A 23,039-nucleotide genomic window follows, 5' to 3' on the forward strand; every position below is an offset into this window, starting at 1 on the left:
GGATCCAAACTTTGTGAGATCATACATCTCATCCAACTCCGACATTCCTAGGTCAATCCCTTCCTGCTCGATGATCCTTTCAAGGGTATATAAGACCCTCCAGATCATCGGCATAGCTTGGATGTAGGAGATGCCGGTGAGGGAGAAGAAGGATTGGGTAAAGGCTGGAAAAGGATAGGTGTATCCTATGGTGAATGGGGTAACAGGAAAGGCAATCCAGGTTTCAGAGGCATAATCACTTAAAGCAGTGGGATCAAAGGATTTGAAAATGGTGTTCGCCGGGAAACAATAGCGAATTCTATCAATTTGTGGATCGGTGAAACAGCAGCGTTCTTTTGCAGAATCTTTGATGATCCCTTGACTCTTCAAAGGGCTGTTCTTCTGGTGATCCTTGGCGGGAGAGTTTCGGAGCATCATTCTTGACGATGGTAAAGAAAGAAAAAGAGAACGAGAAGATGAAGAGAGAAAGGAGAAAGGAGTACCTGAATAAGTCTTCTGATGAGGATTTAAAGAGGAAACGCTCGGATTTAAATGCCCTTTAGCTCTTATCTCTAACTGCCATTTATAATGATGATCTTGCAGGATAAGTCACCTCAGTGACGTCAGGATTTCAACGGCTAGTTCGATCTTAACGGCTATATATCCGCTAGTTTGTTGCGGATAAGATCAACAAAATACAACTCGTTTATTTACATAATTACTCCTTATATTTTGGGGGCAATTGTTAGGGGAGGATTTCTAAATGACCCATGATCTTCAAGTATTATCCTGTTTGGTGATCCTTACTTCTGTGACAATTAGTGATCCTCAGAAGTGCTTCAGGATCATGGATCATCCTAAGGATCCTTATACTAATGATTGTCTACTTTGAATTCGGTATTGTTTTGCAGGAGTACCGGCTTGGACTTGGTCATGGCGATATTCCTGGAGCATATTCTTTTTTATTCTGCACGTGCTTGACCATTGTGAACGTCATGGAGAACGTGGGGAGAAGGCACGAAATGCGGATGATGTGTGTAAAATGCAACATATAAATTACATCAATTGAGGCATAAAACTAACCCTTTTTAAGTACTAATGTTGGAAAAAGAGTGTTTTTGTCTTCCTTTTGTATTTTCAGGATAAAATGAGCTCAAATTCACAAAAGAAGCAAAAAGACAGCTAAATCTAACATAAATACAAGAAAAGGAACAAAAGTGGATTGCCCGACCCCTCAACGGCATCTTCCCAAGCAGAAAAGAGAAGTCAGAAGACTGAACATGCCCCGTGCTCAGCCAGCACGGGGCCGTGCCCAAGAAGCAGCAGAAAAGACAAACCTATAAAAGCTTCTATTGCCCACCACGGGGCCGTGTCCAGTGAGCACGGGGGCGTGGCGAAAGTACAGCAGGCGCATTAATTGTAATTGCGAATTACAATTAATGAAGAGAGAGTGTCAGACAGGCACGGGGGCGTGTCCAGCGGACACGGGGCCGTGCCCAGCCTTCTGTTCAGCCTATAAATAGGAGTGCTTGGCTTCATTTCAACTCATCCCTTGGCACACCACCTCTCTCACACTTCATCCACCACCCACCACCATCACAACACCATCATCCACCACCATCATCCATTGTCCATCATAGAGTGTGTGAGTCGTCTCGGGATCCAAGATTGATCGTAAGAGTTCTTGACAATCAAGGCCATGTTTGCCTAAGTCTCTTACATCACTTGGTGAAGACAAGTGTTTAGTATAATACTTTTTATTTTTAATCTTTTGCACTTTTTATTTGGTTTTGTATTAATGACTTTAATAACTAGTTACTTATGTTGAAGGTGATCTTTCCTTATCGTTTATCCTGGTGTCTTGGCATTATTTTACTGTCTATATAAAATAAAAGATTTTCACCATTCATATCTCCACGGTCTATATGGAGGTATGTTGGATACCTGGTCGGGGGTTAAGGGAACGGTTTGGTAAGGGTCTTGCCCTTGTTCAGCGTTTAGAGGTCCTGCAAGGGACCTGGGTCAAATTTAGTAGGATCTCCTTCAATGCCCATAGGTGTTGGATAGCGGGGATCCAAACTCTTTTGACCCCCTCATAAGTTAACTACTATTAATACTATAACCCGGCTATTTAGGACTGTATCCTTACTGACTCAGACTACTTAGTCGAGGGTAACGTCACCGCCAAAAGCGGGGCCTACCATAATTTGCATTAATAACTTAATTCATTATCTTCCAATAATCCAACCCTTTAGGATTGTATCCTTGCTGACTCAAACTACTGGGTTGAGGGTAACGTCGCCTTCAAAAGAGGGGCCTACTACAATAACTAAGATAATCTCTTAAACAAGTGCAAAAGTGCGAAAATAATCAAAGGTTATACTAACACACGAGTCGGATCCAAGTGATTCATCTTGTCTATCTGTTTTTATTTTATTTTTCAGCATTTAGTTAGTTTTTATTTTCTTAGTTTAAAAAACTTTTATAACTTCTTTTTGATTTGATTAGACGTTGAGGATAAACCGGTACTAAAAGCTCTTGTGTCCTTGGACGACCTCGGTATCTTACCAACACTATACTACGTCCACGATGGGTGCACTTGCCCATATGTGTGTTTAGTGTTAGTAAATATCGTGTTTTATAAATTTAAAACTTGGCTAAAAGTGTAAAAAGGGCTTAAATATACATCTAAATTATATCACACCTAACGCACATCAAGTTTTTGGCGCCGCTGTCGGGGACACAAGGATTTTAAGAAAGTTAGGAATCAACGGCCTAATCATATTTTTATCTTTCTTCTTATTTTTTTTAGAATTTTTTTTTTAGTTTTTCAGCTTCTGCAGAGCTCAGCACGGGCCGTGCCTGGTCGGACACGGGCCGTGCCCAGCATCGTTACTGGCAGTTTTTAGTTTTCCAAGTTACAGAAGGCTGACCACGGGGTCGTGTCGGTGCAACACGGGGTCGTGTCCAACTTTCCAGTAACTGGGATCTGGAAAACAATCACTGTAACTCCGACCACGGGCCGTGTTCGCTGAGCACGGGGCCGTGGTGAACCTTCTGACCAGCATTCTTTTCTGTTTTTATTGCAGGACTTGGAACCAGATGCCATCTTACATAGTGTATGAGCTCCAGTTCTAATAAGGATATAAAAGAACCTCTAGAAGAACCCGAACGCTTTCTCAGAAAAAGACTAAAAGCTAAAAATCAAGAGAAAGTTTCGGGGAATCCACCTCAAATGGCCGACCAACGTACCCTCATGGATTATCTACGACCCACCGTAGGTAACCTAGGCGCCGCTATCAATGCACTGAATGTTGAAGCCAATAACTTCGAACTTCGGCCACATTTGATACAAATGCTCCAAAACTCCGCAACCTTCCATGGGCTTGCGGATGAGGATCCCCATTTACATATTACTAATTTCTTAGAAATATGTGATACCTTTCGGATCAATGGAGCATCAAATGACGCCATCCGCCTTCGAATGTTTCCTTTTTCACTAAAAGACCGAGCAAAAGCTTGGCTCAACGCCCTCCCAGCTGGATCGGTAAACACCTGGGATGAACTAGCCCAAAAATTTCTATATAAGTATTTCCCTCCCGCTAAAACGGCTAAATTAATGACTGAAATTAATACATATTCACAAGAGGACGGGGAATCCTTATATGAAACTTGGGAAAGGTTCAAGGAACTATTACGCAAGTGTCCACATCATGGCCTTGCGATATGGCAACAAGTATCCACTTTCTATAATGGACTGTTGCCACACACAAGGCAGACACTTGACTCTAGCTCCGGGGGACTTTTAGGTAATCGCCGCCCGCATGAAATATATAACCAAATTGAGGAAATTGCTCAAACCAATTTTCAGTGGCACACCCCCCGAGGCAATAAATCTATTGCCCCGGGCGCCCATAAGGTTGATGAAAGCACTTCTTTACAAGCCCAAATCGAGGCCCTTTCTTCAAAAATAAAAAAATTAGAAATGACAAAAACAGTCTCGGTTATGGCTTGTGAAGGGTGTGGTGGGCCACATGAAAATTGGAGTTGTATGAAAGAAACGGACGATTAACAAGAGTCGATAAGCTACATTGATAATAGACCTAGGCCGTCGGGTCCTCCAACGGGCACTTACAACCAAGGATGGCGAAGCCACCCAAACCTTGGTTGGAGAGAGCCCGGCAATAGTAGTAACCAACAAACCCAACGAACAAACTTTCAACAACCAAGAAATGAGTCACAAAATTTCACTCAACAACAAGGTGGACGAGAAAGGCTTGAAGATACTGTATCTCGCCTCATCTCCGACACTGAAAAGAAAAACTCGGAAAGGTTTCTACAATTAAAGTCAAATTTTAGAAATCAACAAGCTAGTATTCAAAACATAGAAAAACAATTAAATCAACTAGCTCAAAATTTTCCGAGAGACCACAAGGTGCATTACCAAGCAATACCGAAACAAACCCAAAAGCGCAAGTTCATCTCATCACGTTACGAAACCGCACCGTGGTGCCTGCGGAAGCGCCACCGCCGACAGAAGAAACCGTACCCCCGCCTCTGCAGGAGAAGAACTCCCCTCCGTCATCAGAGCCTACCAAGGCTCCTCGAGTTCCATACCCCGGTAGGTTAATTCGTCAAAAGACCAATGAGCAATTCGCAAAATTCGAAAGTCTATTAAAACAATTGCATGTCAATATTCCTTTTATTGATGTCCTAACCCAAATGCCCAAATACTCTAAGTTCATGAGGGACTTCCTCACTCATAAAAAGAAAATTGAAACTTTGCAATTAGTCAACTTAGGCGAAGAATGCTCTGCTCTCGTACTCAACAAACTTCCCCAAAAGAAAATCGATCCCGGAAGCTTCACGATCCCTTGCTCAATCGGGGATTCCCCCGTTCGTAATGCACTAGCCGATCTTGGGGCTAGCATCAACCTCATGTCCTCATCAATGTTTAAAAGGCTCGGCCTAGGAACAACGAGTCCTACAAAAATGAGCATACAGCTTGCTGATCGATCCGTCAAATTCCCGCAAGGTGTCATCGAAAATGTCCTGGTAAAGGTAAGCAAATTCGTCTATCCGACCGACTTTGTCATACTCGATATGGAGGAAGACACCGAGGTCCCCCTCATACTAGGGAGACCATTTCTTGCCACCGCACAAGCAGTGGTAGATATGAATGACGGAACACTCACCTTGAGGTACGGGGATGATGAAGTAAAATTCGGAGTTGGGAAGAGAATAGAAGACGACGACCCGGTCAACTACATGAAGGTTATTGATTCGAGTTTGGATGCTGCTCTTCGACGGTGTAACATGGGATGCCAAACATCCCACTCAGAAAATATATAACCTCACATTGGGTCTAGCCAAGGACCCTTATAAACGTGGCGCACCACAGAGGCATTCCGCGGAACTATCCTTAGTGTAGTTTAATCTTTTTAGTTTTAATTTGCAGGAATAAAACACACTCATGGTGGTAAAGGATGGAAAGGGGAACGAGAAAAATGGCTCCATGCACAAGAACAAGGCAACCCGACATAAATTTCTCCATTACAGAAGGTTCAACACGGGCCGTGTCCAACCAACACGGCCCCGTGCTGAACCCCTGCAGAAAAATGCCCAGTTCAGGTAACTGGACACAGGCCGTGTTCACCAGACACGCCCCCGTGTCCAGGCTTCTGTCTCTTTTCTTTAATTTTTGTTACTGGCACCTGAACACGGGGCCGTGTCCGGTCCCCACGGGGCGGTGTCCAGACTGCCAGTAACATAAATCTTTGCTTTTTAACACCACATTACACATCCAATCAACCTAAAAATTTATTTTTGGGACACATTGAGAACAATGTGTAATTTAAGTGTGGGGGGGAGCTAAAACCTTGAAGTTTTGCAAGTCCTATTAACAAGCCTTACACAAAACTCTATTGGAACCGCTAATCACCCCAAATTTTTTCAAAAACTTTTCGTTTTTTTTTACTTGTCTTGGTTTAATTTGGGAATAACAAGTTCTAAAAAGGTTATATTTTTACAAATTTACAAGCGACAGCGTCGTGATAAAAAGAACCAACATAAGAAAATTATGAAACGGCATGACAAGCTTGGTTAAAATTCGATGATATATACTTGATCACATAAAAATCCATTCCCACAAAAGTGAGTTTTGAGCCTTTATTGAGCATACAAATTTACATCTTTAGACTAAATGCTCATTTTTCGTTTCTTGTGTGAATAGCAGCTTGGTTCTTACGACTCTAGAACAAACCACGACAATTCATTCCCGGTCCTTACCAACTTAAACCCAAGTAAGTAAATGATGGAGGCATTAGGACTAACCATTTTTCTTTCTACACCATTATTTTTCAATTTTTTTACCACCTACCCAAAATCCCCCTAGTTAACCCCTTTGAGCCTAAACCTTTCATTTCTTTACCCTAAAACCTTTTCACCCACCAAAAAAAAACTCTTTTTATTTTTACCCTTTATTTTAGTAACAAGCTCGGTTTTTCGTGTGACTAAATAAAAAAAATGATGAAGTTAGAAATAAACAAACAAAGCTATTAAAACAAAAGCTTGTTTGGAGAAATACTTCGAAATAAAAAGTCACTAAAACAAAGTGTTTTACGAAAACCGACGCTTTTTACGCTTTTCACCATTTTCTACTAACCTATTCACCCACCTTTAGCCCAATCCTATACCCAAAAAGTCCTCTTGATATTTACAAAGGTAACAAGTTAAAAAGGAGGAGGATTGATTGCTTGGCAAGCTTATGGTAGGAATAAGTTCCACGGCGCTCTCGAGTGATTCACTAAAAATACACCTTCGGCCGAGTGTGAGTGATTTCTCCCGTGAGGTATGTGAACTTGTATATAAATGGAATTTTAAAAAAAGGCATGTTATGCCCAAATTAATAATTTCTTCTGTGAAACGTTCTAAATAAATCATAACGAATAGGATTGTAAATAAATAAAAATAAAACCCAAAAAGATCTTGGATTCCTGACACTCTATGACAAGCCAAAAACCTTCTCTTCTACCCATTCCATTTGGGAGTGTGAGCCACATATTAAAGAGTTTTGCTTGAGGACAAGCAAAAGTTCAAGTGTGGGGGTATTTGATGTGTGTAAAATGAAACATATAAATTACATCATTTGAGGCATAAAACTAACCCTTTTTAAGTACTAATGTTGGAAAAAGAGTGTTTTTGTCTTCCTTTTGTATTTTCAGGATAAAATGAGTTCAAATTCACAAAAGAAGCAAAAAGACAGCTAAATCTAACATAAATACAAGAAAAGGAACAAAAGTGGATTGCCCGACCCCTCAACGGCATCTTCCCAAGCAGAAAAGAGAAGTCAGAAGACTGAACACGCCCCGTGCTCAGCCAGCACGGGGCCGTGCCCAAGAAGCAGCAGAAAAGACAAACCTATAGAAGCTTCTATTGCCCACCACGGGGCCGTGTCCATTGAGCACGGGGGCGTGGCGAAAGTACAGCAGGCGCATTAATTGTAATTGCGAATTACAATTAATGAAGAGAGAGAGTGTCAGACAGGCACGGGGGCGTGTCCAGCGGACACGGGGCCGTGCCCAGCCTTCTGTTCAGCCTATAAATAGGAGTGCTTGGCTTCATTTCAACTCATCCCTTGGCACACCACCTCTCTCACACTTCATCCACCACCCACCACCATCATCCACCACCATCATCCATTGTCCATCATAGAGTGTGTGAGTCGTCTCGGGATCCAAGATTGATCGTAAGAGTTCTTGACAATCAAGGCCATGTTTGCCTAAGTCTCTTACATCACTTGGTGAAGACAAGTGTTTAGTATAATACTTTTTATTTTTAATCTTTTGCACTTTTTATTTGGTTTTGTATTAATGACTTTAATAACTAGTTACTTATGTTGAAGGTGATATTTCCTTATCGTTTGTCCGTGGTGTCTTGGCATTATTTTACTGTCTATATAAAATAAAAGATTTTCACCATTCATATCTCCATGGTCTATATGGAGGTATGTTGGCAACCTGGTCGGGGGTTAAGGGAAAGGTTTGGTAAGGGTCTTGCCCTTGTTCAGCGTTTAGAGGTCCTGCAAGGGACCTGTGTCAAATTTAGTAGGATCTCCTTCAATGCCCATAGGTGTTGGATGGCGGGGATCCAAACTCTTTGACCCCCTCATAAGTTAACTACTATTAATACTATAACCCCGCTATTTAGGACTGTATCCTTGCTGACTCAGACTACTTAGTCGAGGGTAACGTCACCGCCAAAAGCGGGGCCTACCATAATTTGCATTAATAACTTAATTCATTATCTTCCAATAATCCAACCCTTTAGGATTGTATCCTTGCTGACTCAAACTACTGGGTTGAGGGTAACGTCGCCTTCAAAAGTGGGGCCTACTACAATAACTAAGATAATCTCTTAAACAAGTGCAAAAGTGCGAAAATAATCAAAGGCTATACTAACACACGAGTCGGATCCAAGTGATTCATCTTGTCTATCTGTTTTTATTTTATTTTTCAGCATTTAGTTAGTTTTTATTTTCTTAGTTTAAAAATCTTTTATAACTTCTTTTTGATTTGATTAGATGTTGAGGATAAACCGGTACTAAAAGCTCTTGTGTCCTTGGACGACCTCGGTATCTTACCAACACTATACTACGTCCACGATGGGTGCACTTGCCCATATGTGTGTTTAGTGTTAGTAAATATCGTGTTTTATAAATTTAAAACTTGGCTAAAAGTGTAAAAAGGGCTTAAATATACATCTAAATTATATCACACTTAACGCACATCAGCGGACAGTTAGTTAGGCTAGATATTTTCTATTTTTAATGGGATAGCGAGCTATTTTTAGAACACTTGGCTAATTTTTGGCTACACACACTCGTAGAACTGCACTCACCAGCTCTCAGCAAAACACTTAGCATTTTTCATACATTTCTACACGATACACTATAGTGATCCTTGTACTTAGCTCGCTATCATCCGAAGTTGTAAAAGGATTATTGTTTAATTTGAGTTGGTGATTGGTAGTTTCCATTACCCGAGGTTTTTTATGCCGGAGATCATTCATTGATCAAGGGCTTTTTCCTCGTATAAATCTTTGTGTCACTTGTGCAATTCATTTCTGAGTGATCCTCATTGTTGTTTATTAATTCGAGCATCATACCCCGTAACAGAGAGTTTGGTTGCATTATCCTTGTCTGATTTTTGACCAAAACAATAAGCATCAGTTATCATCTATGACAAAGAAAAGATCTTTCTGTGGTCCTAGCCTAAGGATCCTATATCCTACCCTGGGTGTTCCATTTTTTGGGAAGAAAGTTTCCATCTGGAATGGAATCTCTCCTCACAAAGAAGAACTGATTTCTCCAATGAGTGTCGTTCTTGGTGACTTTCAGGAGTGGATGGGGTTTTTGTGGCTTGTGTTTAAAAAGGGAACGATGAGACCCATGGCTACCCAGGTTGTACGTGTGACTAAGTTCAGAAAGACCTATGTCTATGCCCTCATGCTCTATGATTTGCTCGAGTGTGAAAAGGACTCTCCACAAAATCGGCATGGCTTGTTTGTAGCACAAGCCAGTCAGAGTAAAGAAACTCTGTGTGAACGCCGGGAAAGGATAGTTAAAGCCTATCTGGAACGGAGCAGCGGGGAAGGTGACCCAAGTTTCAGACTGACAATCACTCTTCATCGAAGAGTCGAAAGGCTGGAAGATCGTTCCATCAGGGAAGCAATGTCACAACTGATCAATCTCTGGATCAGTGAAATGACAGAGCTCCAAGGAAGGATTTTTAGTGAGGCCCTGACTCTTCGGATGGCTGTTGTTTTCAGGATTTTAGGATGGGGAGGATCGGGTTATCATCTTGGCCATGGAATTTTTTGAAGGAACAGAGGATCAAGGATGAGAATCTTAGAGAGAAGGGAAGAGATATACCTGATGAGTCTTCGAATGAGGATTTAAAGGGAGAGATCTTGAATTTAAATGCAAAATTTCATCCCTATCTCTAACCTATTTATAATCATGATTTGTTGCAGGTGTGATGTGACGCTGACGCAAGCCTGTAACGGCAATATCTGCAAGTAATGGCTAGTCCAAAATTCATTGAAACATGACTTATCCAATTAGAATCCAACCAGTCATGTTTGGGGGCAATTGTTAGGGATAGAATTTTGGTGCTTAAGGATCATGTATCCTCAGTTTAGCCTGGATCAAGGATCCTCAGGAAATGGTGCAGGAAGACTAAGGATCAAGGATCCTAACTGGTTTTCTTAAACTAACAATTGTTTCCAATACTCTTTGGCTTTGTTATACAGGTGTACTTCGAAGAGGACTTATTCCAACCGAGATTCAAGGGGAATATGCTCTTTATTTTGGCTCGTGCATGAGCTGAAGACCGTTGGTGGTGATGGTGGGCAGATGGCTGAATTTTCAGATAGTTAGTTAAGGATATTTTTGGCTAAGATTAATAGGGGTATTGAGCTAATTTAGAAAGCACTTGCACTCCAGTTATCGAACAACATTTTCTGCTACTCTCTCTCGAATACACACACTAGAATTCATTGTAACAAGCTCAATACTTCCAAAGTTGTAACCTTGTTTGTTCAATATAGTTGATAGTGATAGTTTTCACTATCCGAGGTTTTTTATGCCGCTGATCATACATTGATCAAGGGCTTTTTCCTCGTATAAATCCTTGTGTTCATTGCCATTTTCATTCAATTATTGTTCATACATTTGTTAATTCAACGAAGCATCCAACCTCACAAAAATCAGATTTGGTTACATTATCCTTGTGTGATTTTTGACCAAAACAATTGGTATATCTCCAATATTCGGCTTTAGTTCGTCAATAATTACTTGTGCCATGTAGATGACACATTCTCCTTTCAAGCACTTGGATGCCTTAAGCATATATGCTTTCTCGGGCAATCCATAGTGTTGATCTTCCACAAATAGTGATTATATCATCAAATGGGGATTTAATTCCAATAAGTTTCTTATTGCAGGCAAATACAGGCTTGGCTTTGTGTTAACCAATCCCTACCTAAAACTATATCGAATCCCGCAAGATTTATAAGAAAAAGGTTTAACAGAGATATATTAGTTCTTGATGGATGTAGCGTATCTATCAAGAATTGTGGAAGCTATTTCCATTGGCCACTCGGCCTTATAAATAATATTAAAGGCTTTTAAGGGCAGATTTAGAAATTTATTAAATTTATAGTCGACGAAGCTTTTACCAGTTCCAGAATTTAAAGCAAGACTTTTAGCAACTAAATCATTTATGAGAAACGTACCCGTAATGATATTTATGTCTTTAACTCCTTCTCCTGCAGCTAACTGAAAGGCTTAGACATTGTCTTTCTTGGCATCAGTAGCCTTATTCTTCCCGTCAGTTGCCCACTTCGGGCAATAGGTCTTTATATGTCCTCCTCACACCACATCCATAGCAGGTGGCGTTCTTCAAATCCTTGCATTCGTGAGACTTGTAGTCCATCTGCTTACAGATGCCACAACATTTGGGTTGCTCATGGAGACATCTACCAAAATGTCGCTTCCCGCAGGTTTTACACTCGTGTTTTGCCTCACTCAGCTTGGATTGGTGATAACTCAACCCAGTCTTACCCTTTTTGAAATCCCCACTAGGGGTGTCATCACTCTCGGCCTTAGCCACTTTTACTCTTATCTCATCTTCAGTGAGAGATAAAGCTAGATCCATAGCGGATCTAAAAGTTGTAGGTTTGGAGGATTTAACCATCCCCTTAATTTCTGGATCGAGTCCTCTAATAAATCGCGCAATGCGCTTAGACTCAGGGGTAATCAGATAAAGAACGAGTCTTGATAAAGAGTTGTAATCAGATATATAAGCTCGATAATTGAGGCCTTTCATGGTTAGTTTCAGAAAGTCTGATTCAACTTTCTCCACCTCGTGAGGTGGGCAGTTGGTCTTACGGATCAGTTCAACGAATTTAGACCAACTTAGGTTGTACAAAAAAATTGCTCAGAGAAAATGAGTGTTCCATATTGGTTCTCATAATTCTCAATTACCATATTATTCTCTTAGGATCCCTACCCCTTTTCTATATATGTGTGTGTAATATAATCAGAATATTCGAACCTGAATTGAATTGAATGGTGGACACTAATGTCAACGAAAGTTGTGAGGTTGAAGAATAGAGGGTGTTTGCGATTGAGTTTGGAAATGATTTATTGACTTATTAAGCTAATAAGTCATAGCCAAAAGCCTGGATTGGATTTGGAGCTTTTCAAAATAACTTATTGGCCTCACTAAATTAATACGTAACTCATTTCCAAACTCAATACAAACACCCCTAAGAGTTATCAATGTTTTAGGGTTTATGGTTGATATTTGAGTAGTGGTTTAAGCAAAACCACTTACAAACATTTTTTTGGGTGGTTATGACTTTTCTTATGCGGTTTAGAGTTATTGAATATTTTAATACTTTTTTTCAAAGATTTAAAAATAAAACACTTCAAAAAATAAAAATGGACCGCTCAAAGAACTGTTAGTAACACTCTTAAATTTCATTATCCTTATCAACACTGATCATAGTTTAACGTAAAAGTAACTCTGTAAGTCTTTTATAGCATGGCATATAATGCTGTATATACTTAGCAATCTCAGTATCTCAAAACTTTATATTAGATAAAAATTTTAAATAAAACTTAAATTTTCGAAAAAAAAAAGAAAGAAAAAGATAAATAAATAAACTAATGATGCCCAAAAGCTATCCAGAAGCTGTGTCATAGTGGCATGGTCCCTGGCTCCATAACTGTCACATAGAGATCATTGACATTTCCACTATTCAAGTCTTCATCCATTTTCCACTGGTTAACATGTAATTGGAAATTACTAGTTTCAAGTTTGGAGGGTAGGTTTTAATTCTAAATTAGGAAGTACGATTGATTTTTTATTAATTATACTATATATATGTTTCTTGTCGGCTAGCACACACTATAGTGTTTTCGTTAGAGCATCTACAATAGTGGTCAGATTCTAAAATCTGGATTGGCTAGTAAGTACGTCACATTATTTCAAACTATAAACCGTTCTAAACTTCGACATTACTATTAAGTATGTCACATTATTCCAAACTATAAACCATTCTAAATTTCGACATCACATCCAACTTTTTACACTAAAAAACAAAAACGAAAAAAGGTTTGTGGATGGATAGTCCCCACAATTCCAAACCACGCAAGTTTGATGGAACAAACCGGACCACTATGGTCAAACCCTCACAACAAGGGTAGTCCGCTCAGTGGAATTGGGCAGCAGATTTGTTGTTGTAGATGCACTTATATATAAGCTTACAACCCATCATTAATTTATATACATTTATATGCATCCTAAATGCCATCAATGCAAAATAATAACTTGAAAGTAAACACGTATTTAAAAATTGCAAAATAATAACTTGGAAGTAAATACTTATTAAAAATTAAATAAGATTTCAATAACTGAACCTATTTCCTCAATGTTAATTGACAAAATTTAGATGTGAATAATTTTTACTATTCAATTCTAGAGAATTTTATTTGTCCACATGTCACTTTATCACATTTATAATGCAACACAACACAACACAAAATCATTACAATACAAAAAGAAATGGAATTTTCAATCTTTTAAACTTTCGTACTTTTCAAACTAAGTGATTTTTTTTTGTACGTTATGCTTTGTGTTTAGTATTAATATTAATATTAATTGTAATATTTTTTTAAAATTTTATCATTTTTTTCCAACTTCTTTCCTTCAAGTATTAATAAGTTTTAATTTTACTCACTTAAATATTAGTAAAAATACAATATAACCCTTATACTTTTATTTGAATTTGAATAAAACCTATACTTTATAAGTATATTTAACTATTATTACTATTACTGTTTGAGCTAAGTTTATTTTTTCTTTTTTTCTATTTTACGTGGGAATTTTATCATTTCGACTTATTTTTTACGAGAATGTTTTACGTTGTCTATTATGCGGTTCAACTTTCTTACATCTACTTTTTGTTTCGTTAAACAATCCCGTAGCAACGCACAGGGTCTTAAATACTAGTTACTAATTCATTCACAATTTATCAATAAAACACTTAATTTTTACTTTTATGATCAACAATAATCATAGTCTATATAATCATATATAGTCTAATATAAAAGTAACCTAGTAATTCTTTGACGGCATACCATATGACAACGGCATCTACTTGGTAATTTAACACATTTGTTATATTAAATATAAATTTATAGATAGATCTTAAATTTTATGAATAAAAGAAGAAGAAAAATAAATAAACTAACAAAGCCCACCCTTATACAATTTTCAAAGTTCTTCCCCCACAACTTATTTTAGTCTCAATAGCTATCCAAAGATCTACGTCTTAATGGATGATCAGTTCATGGACATTCCATCTTAGATGTCAAATATTTTTTTCATCCATTGTGTCAAATATGCTCATTGGGTTTCCAAACAACCCTCTTTTAGAAAATAAAAATTACTAATTAAATTGATTTGGACGTGTGAAAAAAATGCGTACTTTTCTCTATACATAATAACTATTAACACTGAAATCTAGTAGGATTGAAAGTGTTTATAAATAGAGGCCTTTCAACAATACAAGTACACAACCACTAAAACCTCAAACCATGGAGCCTTTCACAATCTTCTTCATCTTTGCTTCTTCCATGTTTCTCTACACATATTGGATACTCATAACCACCAAGACCGCAAAAAACCTCCCACCGGGGCCGCCAAAGCTCCCCATTATAGGAAACATACACCTACTCGATAAACAAAGACCACATCGAAAACTTACAAACTTGGCCCGAATATATGGTCCCATTATGCATTTACAACTCGGGCAAGTGTCTACCGTCGTCATATCCTCACCGCAATTAGCCCGTGAGGTCTTGAAGATACAAGATATCAACTTTGCTGACAGCCCCACAACCACAACTGCTAAAATATTTTTTTATGAATGTAAATTTGGTATGAACAATACAGAATCAAGATAAAACAATAACACCAGAAATAGCGGCAAAACGTGACGTAAAACTTTTATTACTTATCCAACCCAAAAATCACCCAACCACCCAAGATCTTACAAACTGTAAGATCTATAAGAACAATACAAACAAGATCTAATCAATTGATGATAATCAGTTGATTAATCGGAAAGATACAACCAATACAAGATGATCCACAGGATCTATCAACAACACAGAAGAACACTGATACAAAATCTGCTATAGATCTTCAACAAGACTTCGACAGATCAACGAACAAACCCAGAGAGAAACGATAATTGGCTGATACGTAAACTGAACCATCTGGAACCCAAGCAGCAGCAACTCACCTTTTATATCATGTAACTTAGAAGTTACACTTTAGTCCACAAGAATATGCACTTATGATCGGACCCCATGGAATGTTTCACATACAGACCTTAAACTCTTAGCTTAAATACAATACTGGAACAAAATCTGTTATAACAATCAAGTCTAGTTATAACAACCAAGGCCCACATCTCCTATGCAACACACAGGCCTAAGTCCAACATATAATGTACCAGTCCAATAAATAAACGAATGTAACATGTTAGAATGTATGAATTAAACAAGAATGAAAAATGTAACACAATAACATTTTAACATCCCCCTATAATTCATACAACAAACATGTCCAACATTCCTAACTTTCCACACAAAGTCTCATGTTGTAAACTATTCTACCCTTTGGTGAAAAGATCAGCCAATTGATCCTCGGACGCAACTTTTTCAGGAACAACAACACCATTTTCAATTTTTTCTCTCAAAAAATGCAAATCCATCTCAAAGTGCTTTGTTCGTTCATGAAACACGGGATTAAATGCAATAGAAATGGCAGACTGACTATCACATAACAACTTGACAGGCAACATATACTCAACATTCAACTCTTTTAAAATGTCTAACATCCATATAACTTCACAAGAAACAGAGCACATTGCTCTATACTCTGCTTCAGCGGTAGATCTTGCGACAACACTTTGTTTTTTAGATTTCCAGGAAATAAGAGAGCTGCCTCAGAAAATACCATACCCGGTTACAGACTTCCTAGTAGCCAAACACTTGGCCCAGTCAAAATCAACAAACCCTTTTAGAACAAAGTCATTTTCTTTCTTAAACAAAATCCCTTTACCTGGGGATTGTTTCAAGTATTTTAGTAACCTTAAAGCTATTTGCAGATGACATTCTTGCGAAGAATGCATAAACTGACTTAAAAACTGTATGGCATAACTTATATCTGGTATAGCTATAGACAGATATATTAGTTTACCAATTAGCTTTTGAAAATTAGTAACATCTTTTACAACATTCTGGTTTAAACTTAACTTGTTCACAATAACATGACTTTGTTCTATAGGAGTGTTAACTGGTTTAACACCTAGATACCCAAATTCACTAAGCAACTCAAGACAATACTTACGTTGATTGAAACAAATACCACTATCAACATACAATACCTTAATACCCAGAAAAATATTTTAAAACACCCAAATCCTTGATTTGAAAATTGTCACTTAAACACTTTTTAATTTTAATAATATAAACTTCAAAATTACCAGTGACAACAATACCATCTACATAGACCAAAAGCACAACAAACACGGACTTATCAGAAAGAATATACATAGAATGATCACATAGACTCTGCACAAAACCCAATTTAAACAAGACTTCATTTAACTTTCCATTCCACTTCCTAGGTGCTTGTTTTAACCCATATAACGACTTAACCAATTTACACACTCTAGTCTCATTTTCAGGAAAGTACCCAGGTGGTAATTTCATATATACATCTTTAGATATAGACCCATAAAGAAACGCATTATTTACGTCTAATTGGTACATTTTCCAGTTATTTTTAACTGCCAAACTTAACACAAACCTAACAGTGACCATTTTAACAACAGGAGAAAATGTTTCTCCAAAGTCAAGCCCTTCACGTTGACTATACCCTTTCGCTACTAACCTAGCCTTAAACCTCTCAACCTCACTATTAGATTTATATTTAATCTTGTAAATCCATTTACATCCTATGGCCTTTCTATCTTTCGGCAAATTAACCAATTTCCAAGTACCATTTCTATATAACACTTCAATTTCCTTATTCATGGCATCTACCCACCTAGGATCATTAACAGCTAGGGGTGTTCAAAAAACTCGTGGCTCGTAGCTCGCTCGAAACTCGCTCGAAAAAAGCTCGAAGAAAGCTCGGCTCGAAATTGGCTCGGTTGTAAACGAGCCAGCTCGGCTCGGCTCGGTTTGTAAACGATCCGAGCTCGAGGATGGCTTGGCTCTGCTCGTGAGCTCGTGAGCCGGCTCGATAAGGTTTACATCCTTCATTTTTTTGTCCCACATCGCTTAGAAAACAAAAACTAAGAGAGTATCTCCCTTATAAAAGAAGGTAAAGACAATGTACAAAGTGAATTAACTATTTATACTTGCATATTTAGCCATATGGTTAAATTAAATGGCAATTATGGCCCTTCGTCTATGAAGAAATTCATTTTAAGGGCTATTTAAGTAGTAAATTTTGCGGTTCTTTGTTAGTTCGAGCTAGATCGAGCCAAGCCGAGCTAGCTCGAATTCTAATCGAGATGAGCTCGAGCCTCAAATCTCAGCTCGATTTGAAATCTGACGTGCTGTCGTGGTACACGCAAATTTAATCCCAATAACAACTATAGATAGTGGTAAAAGGGTATCGAACTCAGGGAGTATGTGGAAAGTGTGTTGATTTTATAGCTTTGCGATTAAACTACAATTAACCTAATTTGCAGAAAATAAAGATCAATGATTTGGATTGTTGTTTTAGAAAACTAAATTAATAACTAATTGCAAATAAAAATTGGTTGTTTAACAGATTAGGAGAACAATGACCATCTTAGGATTCAGTTTCTTTTAACAATTGCGTGAAATTCCAACTAGAAAGAGTTACATAGACATAACTCGTGCATAAATAATCGAAGTGATAAAAGGGAACAAAGTACTCGGATTTATAACGCGAGGTTGTTTCCCGATGATCAATTAATCAATAACCAACCCTAACCCTTCCCGTGATATCTCGATTGCCAACGGCACCAAGAACGTACGATTGAGATTAGAAATTGCACTATCAATTAACAAGCTACAAACAATTATGCATACACCATGATAATCAAGCAACACAAGTTATCATTCTAGAAATTCATAAATAAACACACAAAAGTTCAATAGAAACCTTCACCTAAGATGATCACCGAGAGTTTTAGCCACACATAGCTTGGTGAATCATCATAGCAACAAATTCAATGTTCATACGAATTGAAATCACAAACCGAATGTTAGAAATTGTTCCAAACCAAGCAAGACCAGCCAAATTCGCCCCTAGTGTCTTCTCTAACCGACCAATGATGAGAATATCTCAAAAGACACCATAAAACCGACTTAATGATGGCAGTTACAAGTTTTTCGCAGCTTCCAACGTAACTTACGGTGCCACCGTAAGTTACGGTGGACATAATGTTGTTACGGTGAGTATCGTCTGAGTTACGGTAGGAAAATGGCCAAAATCAGGTCCACCGTAAATTACGGTGGGACCATAATTTACGGCGACAACCTGATTGTTTTGCCTTGTTTCAACTTTTGTTCCACGCGTGACCCGTTCAACTCCGAACCCTCCAAAGCTGCATTTTATCCACTTTAAGCTTCCTCATTGCACCTGAACCGTAAGCACCCGTAGTTATCTAATTCAAGATAAGTACACAGTTAAATGAGGGATAACATTTGTTTTAACATCATAAAGGGTTGTCCCATGGACCACCCGTCACATCCCCACACTTAACCGTTGCTTGTCCCAAGCAACTCATTAAATCAATTTCTCAACAAGTGATCATCATAAACCAAGCAAAAACATGCAATCCTTTTACTAGCCCATTTTTAACACCCAACTAATGCACCCCTCTCTATATCTCTCCTCTTAGTGACAAGTCAACACTAGCAAAGATACGCTAGACACACAAAAGGCAAACGGGTGATTGCACAACTATATGCTTGTACCTAAATCGGTCCTCCGCCTAAACAAATGCCAAAACATGAATGCAAATCAAAGAGACTTCAAGGTTGTAACGTGGCTAGGTGTATGGGTAGGAAATGGAATATATATGAAGTAACGAATGACTTTACCCGGTCTTTTATTATACAATGAAACAAATAAACACCAAACTTAAACCTCTATATACAAGACAACTCAACATCAAATTTTTTTCATTTTTCATTGCTTTTTCGTTTTTTTTTTTTTTCTTTTTCTTTTCATATCTCTTTTTTTTTCTTTTTTTTTCAATAAACAAACCTTCAACATAACATCATAACGTATCTACACACTACTAAAACACTACTAACACTATAAGACCGGGTCAAGTTGGGTAAAATTTTAGGAAACTAGCTAAGGGGTAACAAATGATAGGCTTTAGGCACAAAATTGGGCAACTAAATGTCCAAACCCCCGCCCCTCTCGCAACCATGCTCATATATATAGCTTATGAGGTCCAACCCCCCAAATCCCACACTCACACACACTATGACGAGGCTACCTAAATGCCCTTATCCTTTCTACATTCATGTTCAACTAAGGCCTCAAACCGTATTCAAGCACAAGTTCTAACGCACCCCCACCCGTTGCCACTCTCATCAAAGATAAACATTATTTATGTACAAGGTGGCTTCAAATCTCACCAAGAATGAAAAGGGTATCAAAGGGTTGCCGGTGCATCATTTGGAGTTAATCTAGGGCGTTCAAATTCTCACAATGTTTTGCTTGACTCAAAATTTTCAAAATCTTCAAAAATTCCCCCCATCCCCACACTTGGGATACATTGACCCCAATGTATGGTTTTAGGAGGCTTTGATCACTAACATCTCTCAACATCAACAATCGCTCACACACTCAAACCCCAAATTTCTTTTTGGATTTTTCATTATAATTTTTTTATATTTTTCTTCTTTTTAACACCAATACACCACCGACTAGCACCAACCCAAACACATCATAACAACTAACACATCACCCAACCACCCAACCATAAACAAAACAAACTAACAAATATGCACAAAATATACAAAGGAGGAACACAACCTGACTAATAATAGCGCGGTCCCGGAGGTCCAAAAATGGAAGACATCATGTCGTTCTATTTTCCAAATGCAAATGAGCCACTACTACTCCCTCCTTGTTGTTGTTGAGCTCCTTCTTGTTGCCTCGGGTCGATCCATTGTGAGTGGTGAAGCTGTGGAGTCGGATACGACACACTACCATCATAAGGTGGTAGAGAGGCATAATCCACATGTTGTGGATCCACAAACACTGGCCGCCCGGCGTGCCAGTCTGCATGCAATCTTCTCTCTTGATCGTCGTGGTACCGATTATTCATTTCCACTTCTTGGGAATATGCAAAAGTGCGATTCCATGCCTCATTACGATCAAAGCTTTGTTTCAAGGACCGCTCTATGCTCACACTCATCATTGTATTTTGATCATATAACGTCCCCTCCGGACCCGACCAAGTTTCAAAAACGGATGCCGGAGGACGTTGATTTGCTATTACCTCTTGCATGGTACCTTCATAAGCCCACCCGGGCACATAAGATCGCTCCGTATAGTCGTAGAAAGCGCAACCATAACCTCCACCCGGGCCCCCTTGCCCCAAATTCAAATTCACACCACCTTGCGACTGCTCTACATAATCTTCATCCCAACTCGGGATCTCCGCCTCACTCTCGGGTTCATCCTCTTCACCCGGTAACAAATCTCTAGCACCCGCCTTTAACGCTCTCCATCTCTGCCCTTCCGACTTAAGCTTATGGTACCGCTCCGACTGCGTGTAAGTCCAACCAATCCCCAATTTGTCGAGAGTAAAAGGCTGGTGTCTTTTGGTTGCTCCTCTATCTTCTGATGTAAGTGCCTTTTGTTGCTTCATTAACCCTGTAATGATCCGACAATATGGAACTATATCCCTTCCATATTTGTTTCGGCAGATCCACAGGTGGTTCATGATTAGATAACGGATTGGGAAACGCGGGCCCCCAGTAAGTAATGAATAGAGGACTGGTACTTCAGGAAACCTCACTTGCTCTTTGTCCCCCCTTTGCGGTATAACATTCAATAAACAAATTGCCAACAATAACTTCGCTTCGAATTTTAAATTCTTCCGATACAAAACTCCATGATAAGTACCGGGCAAAAATAGCGTTGCCAACATGTCGTTCCAACGGGGGTGCTTCTCCGGCTTTACCAAAAGGTCATCAAGGGAGGGAACCATATAATCACGGGCTGGAAGGCTATCGTATTTCCCGAGCTTCTTCAATGTATCAAAAGACATCTCCACTGGAACCCCATGCACTTCACCAACTAACTTCATTTGTGATGGCTTTTCATATGTGTTGCATTTAAGAGTCGCCATCCACTCTTGTATCTCGGTGATAAACAAATTGCTTTTATCTTTGTCAAAACATTTAAGTGCCGACTCCCAACCTAGAGCCCGGAACTTGTCAAACACCCCAAACTGACCAAGCTCAACTTCCCGGACTTCCCTCTCACATATAAAGGCCGCTGCCTTATTCTTCAACTTATTCATACGGTCATGATATAACGTTGGCTGCCAATGCTCCGGCTGTTCATCCAAAGGACCCGAGTCCCATATCGGCTTTTCAGCCGGGTCCAACTCCATTTCTTCCTCACTCCCACTTTCACTTTCATCGATTCGACCCATGTATTGTCTTTTCCGTGGTTGTTGTTCCGGCTGTTTGCCCTTTCCCTTTGATGATGAAGACGAACTAGATCCCGCTTTCTCTTTCATCTTAAACATTTTCCTACACACATAAAGCAAACAACACAACCAAATGCAAACATTAGTCTTCTCTCACAATATCCCCACACTTGCTTGTTACTATGGTTGTAGATGTTAGTGAACCAAAAATTTATCAAGAATTTTTCAAAAATTGGGCATGGTATCTCTACAATGTAGAGATTCCCCAAAAGTTCACTACTTTTACTATCAATCCTACATCTACACACCATAACCTTGTTCAAATAGCAAGTAACAAGTCAAAACTATGAACAAGCAAGTGGGTATAAACAAATGACCTTACTCTTCACAATGTAGCATCAAAATATAACAAATAAGCTTTCATACCTTGGTTTGGAGATGCTAACACACTTGAAAACAAAAGCTTCAAAAACCCCCAAAAATTTTCAGACTAGGGTTTTGAATTCGGACCCAATAACTTCGTTTTTTCACCAATCTCTTCTCAAAATCAGAAAGTGTGTGAAAAATTAGCCAAGACAGACTCCTATTTCACTTGATTTGGTTGAGAATTGAAAGAGATAGGAGTAATTGAAGGTTGAAGAAAGTTGGGGATTCTTGTAGGGATGAAAGAAAGTGATGGTTGATGATAGATAGAGAAAGGTGAAAAGGATATGAGTGGCTGGGGTTATGTCTCGAAAACTGATTGTTTATTATAATTTTTTTATTTTTTTTTTATATTCGCTAAATCAAGATTGACGGATTGACTTTCCGGGTCTGCTGTAATTACGGTATTACCGTAAATTACGGTGGAACTTGGAAATCAATTCTCACCGTAAACCAGTGAGTTCCTACCGTAAAGCCCACCTTTATTTCACTTCCACCGTAAATTACGGTAATACCGTAAATTACGGTGGCATCTGGGCGATTCTGACTTGCTGAAAAATGTTGTTTTAAGTGTATTTTTTCATATTTTTTTTCATTTTTTCGATTTTTTTCGTGTTTTAAAATTTTTTAAAAGCATATAAAAATCACCCTACCCCCTCGAAAGTTCCGTGTTGTCCTCAACACAATGTTAGAGCAATTCGTGACCCGAATATCCCCACACTTGTTTCAAACACGGATTTCAAAGAAATACGATAATTGCACAAACTATACAAAACAAAACAAAACAAAACACTACTATTTACACTACCAAACCTGGGCCTCTCATGGTTGTT

The 23,039-nt window shown here is 38.7% G+C and overlaps 1 non-coding gene across 1 annotated transcript; it reads right to left on the reverse strand.

Moving 5' to 3' along the window:
• Positions 1-3,592: 3,592 nt before the first annotated feature.
• Positions 3,593-3,699, reverse strand: LOC118484399. Its single transcript, XR_004873510.1, has one exon. It is a non-coding gene; the product is annotated as a small nucleolar RNA R71 (small nucleolar RNA).
• Between the last annotated feature and the right edge of the window lie 19,340 nt (positions 3,700-23,039).

Source organism: Helianthus annuus, chromosome 11 (assembly GCF_002127325.2).
Source record: "Helianthus annuus cultivar XRQ/B chromosome 11, HanXRQr2.0-SUNRISE, whole genome shotgun sequence".
In the NCBI taxonomy this organism is placed as follows: domain Eukaryota; kingdom Viridiplantae; phylum Streptophyta; class Magnoliopsida; order Asterales; family Asteraceae; genus Helianthus; species Helianthus annuus.